The following is a 4,071-nucleotide window of genomic DNA, read 5'->3' as shown; positions in this document are numbered from 1 at the left end:
AAGTTCCCCCTATTTTCCAATAAAGATATTTTAACAGTAACATTTAATTTTTATTTAAAATTTGAAAATGTTATTACACACATATATTATAATCTTACATTATGCAAATATAGTATTCAATCTCAAAGCTTACTATATACTATAAATAATACATGGTATAATGTTTCACTATGATATTGTAATGCATATTCACTGTACTATATATATATGAAAATGTATTTAGATTACTGAAGCTCTGCTACTCAAAAGTAGACTATTCCAAACACCAGTGTCAGTTCTGTTTTCCCTACACTTCTATAAATTGCTCAAAATCAATATATTTTAGTATGCTGCTATTTAGAAAATTATTTTTCGCAGAACATTTTTTTCTTTTCTGGAGTTTCCTAGAGGCTCCAATTCAGTTTTTCAATTTTTAAAACAAGCACGTATCATCACATTATTACTAAAAGCTTCTAGAGCCTTATAGTCATATTATTAGGTATAGTACATGTTTTGGAATGTCCTTTTAATAGCAGTCTGACTTCACCCCAGTTTGGACTGATTGTTCTGTAGGTTTAATTCATAGTTGTCAAATTCTGATTGCATTTCATTGTATCCCTGGAGTAAACCAGCTACTTTATTGGGCATCTTTTATCTTTGTCTTTCTTAGACTTGTTGTGTTGTTTTGCTGGGGTAATTGCTCATGTGGTACCCCTGATCCAAAACATGCACACCACTGAGCTTTCTAAGTCATTATTGGTTGGAAAATATCTTTATTTTGACATGTGATTAGTAGTTTGGGTATACTTCTCTACCATATTCCTAAACAAAGAGGGAAAGACATAGGAAGTGTGATGTGCTAGGCAAAATAGAAAGAAAGAAACCTAATGTTCCCAACTGGGTAAACCTAGAGGAGCACATGGAAAACTTTCTGGGACTTTGGCTTTTAGTTTAGATTCTACATTAGGTAGAGGAGGTGCTGCATCTGTGGGAAATTCCAAAATTCCAGACATCACAATGTTGGTTTCTAAACTACTTCCTGCCCAGAATTGCTTAGGGTATTTGCTAAATGGAACTGAGTCTGAAGGTTTCAAGTGCTCAAAGCTCCATGTAGAGAGTTATTTGAGCATGTAAATAGGTGCTGAATGTATAAAATGGAAAAAAAAAAAAAAAGGAAAAGTAGTTCATGTAGACTCTCCCAGTGTATGCATAATAGAACCACGTGGTTTCAACATTTTACAGATGAGGATACTTAAGTCTAAGAATAGAATGTATGCACTGTTTTCTATGATTTTCTTCCTTGCAACTGAAGGAAGGCAGGAAGATTTTTTAATTTGATTAACAAATTCAAAAAGACTACCTAGGCTTTTCTTCTCTTTATTCCCTCTTCTCCTTCCCCCCACCCCCGACTTAGTTTGGAGCCTCTTCTGGGCCCTTTCCTCTGACCACAGATGTATACTTCACCAGTGGAAAAACTACATAGTCTGAAAAACCCCCCTCTGTGCCACACATGGGATTCAGTTTACAGCTTCATTTTCCTTTCACATTAAGTTCTCTCTTCCCACTGTTATCTATTAGAGAGAACATGTTTTTAAATTTATTTTGGGCAATTTCTTATTTACTTTTTTTCAGAACATAGAAAAATAAGAGCCTATTCTTTACAGGTCTTCCTTTAAGGCACAACTAAGAGATTGTGAGAGATTAAGTGTCTTGCCCAAGATCACATAAATTAATGTTGTAGCCAACATTAAAGTCCTGTTTTTCTCCACTCTAATTCTCAAAGTTTGTACATGATAAATTAGTCCCTAAAGATGCTTCATAAAAAATTATGATCAAATAAATTTGGGAATAACAGCTTTCTATGTTATCCTCTCAGAAATTTAAATTATATATCTGCATACTAAAAACTATCAGATGTCCAGGACTTGAAGGAAGAACATTTTTTTAACTTCATTCATTTAGCAAATAGGTATTGAATGCTTACCAAGTTAAGGGAATTCCAAATGGAAGAAAGTGTCCATTCAAGGGCACTAATGCAAGAAAAACTGGCTAGTTTTAAGCCTCAATCCTATCAGTTTTTTAATAAATGTTTTATAGTGACCTATAAGAGATGAGGTTGCAGATGCTGGCAAGGGGTAGATTATATAGGAGTTCACCAGCTACCAAAAAAATTTGGATTTTTATTTCCAGTGGAACCAGAAACCACCCAACATTAAACTTACTTGGCCAAAATTTTCTTTATTCCCACAATATTTTAATAAACCTGTTGTGCTTCTTTATACATCATTGACTCCCTTTCACTGATGCAAACTGATAGTGAAGCTATTCCAGGCAGGGATGAGACCAATTCTTTGTCATTGTAAACCCAGCACCAAGCATAAACCCTTCACAAACTAGCTACTCAGTCAGTGATTTGTGAAATGAATTAAGATCACTAAGAGACAGAATGTTATGATATTTTATAACTGTATGAAAGAACTCAGAATGTTTTATCCTGACATGTAGAATATTTAGGATTGGAGAACAAGACACAAGCCTTCCATTGTTTGTAGTGATACTATTAGCGGGCAGAATGAGGGGACCCTTAAACCTGCCCACTCTAAATTAAAGTTCTGCCATCCACCATATAAAGGCAAAACATACTCTGGTGCATAAGACCTTCAATACAAAGAGACTTCAGTACAATTAGAATGCAACAGAGGGAAGAAAAAGACAAAGAATATAGTTAAAATAGTTTACAATTAAGCACCCTAAGTTACCCATCTCTTCACAGCTAAATGCCCAGCCAGACAGAGTTAACCCAAAGCAGGGCCCAAAAGCCTGCCACAAGTCTAAGGCACCTTCCGATGGGGACCTATAGGAAAGGGGTATAAGCGGCCAGGCAGGTCTGGAAGGAAAAGAGCAAAATCAAAACCCAAGTCAAGATAAAGGCTCGTCAGTCTCCCCATGTGTCTCACACCCCATCTCTGTCCCTTTCAAATATGTGCTTCTTATCCCTCAAGTCCCTGCTATAAGTCCCAGGCCTAGAAGCAGGCATGGCTTCTTCTCCTGTCTCTCTGGTCCATGTGCCTCCTCTATGTCTTCTTTCTCCTTCTCTGCTTTTTCTTCCCTTTCTCTCTTCTCCCACTTTTTTCTAGCTCCCCTCCCTGCTCAATTCCAACCTGCCTTGGGGGTGCAGGGAACCTGGAATCTCCCCTTTCCCTGGAGATTACACTGTTAGAATATTAGTAGACTTCCTTTCAGCCAGAACCACCATCTTCCAGTAAGTCGCCAAAATGACTAACACAAAGGGAAAGAGAAGAGGGACCCGCTATATGTTCTCTAGGCCTTTTAGAAAACATGGAGTTGTTCCTTTGGCCACATACATGTGAATCTATAAGAAAGGTGATATTGTTGACATCAAGGGGATAGGCACTGTTCAAAAAGGAATGCCCCACAAATGTTACCATAGCAAAACCGGAAGAGTCTATAATGTTACCCAGCATGCAGTTGGCATTGTTGTAAACAAGCAAGTAAAGGGCAAGATTCTTGCAAAGACAATTAATGTTCGTATTGAGCACATTAAGCACTCTAAGAGCCAAGATAGCTTCCTGAAACGTGTGAAAGAAAATGATCAGAAGAAAAAGGAAGCCAAAGAGAAGGGTACTTGGGTTCAGCTGAAGCACCAGCCTGCTCCACCTAGAGAAGCACACATTGTGAGAACCAATGGCAAGGAGCCTGAGCTGCTAGAACCTATTCCCTATGAATTCATGGCATGATAGGTGTGCAAAAAGAAATAAAAGAGCTCTGGACTATAAAAATGTTTCACCTAATTGAGTAGAAGTGTGGTGTCCCCTCTCTAAAAAATATTTAAAGCAAACTTTTAATTACATCGTAATTCATTGGATGGTGTCTTTATTAAAATTTAGTGGGTTTAAAAAAATATTAGTAGACTTGTTAGACATACCTTATAAGACTCAAGAAACTGTAACTATGAGCAATGAATGATAATTATAGGAAAGAAAACAATAAAATGGTCATGTCATGAAGTGGTAAATTTCTCATTTTTGGCCAAACAGATTAAGAAAATATTATGCAAAATAAATCAGAGAG

The 4,071-nt window shown here is 36.7% G+C and overlaps 1 pseudogene across 1 annotated transcript; it reads left to right on the top strand.

Moving 5' to 3' along the window:
- Nucleotides 1–3,254: 3,254 nt before the first annotated feature.
- LOC311175785 (large ribosomal subunit protein eL21-like) lies at nucleotides 3,255–3,848 on the top strand (annotated as a pseudogene). Its single transcript has one exon. The product of its transcript is annotated as a large ribosomal subunit protein eL21-like (transcript).
- Nucleotides 3,849–4,071: the final 223 nt, after the last annotated feature.

Source organism: Talpa europaea, assembly GCF_964194135.1.
Source record: "Talpa europaea genome assembly, chromosome: 8".
Lineage (NCBI taxonomy): Eukaryota > Metazoa > Chordata > Mammalia > Eulipotyphla > Talpidae > Talpa > Talpa europaea.
The sequence above is the reverse complement of the archived record's forward strand: the minus strand, read 5'-3'. Positions and strand labels throughout refer to the sequence as shown.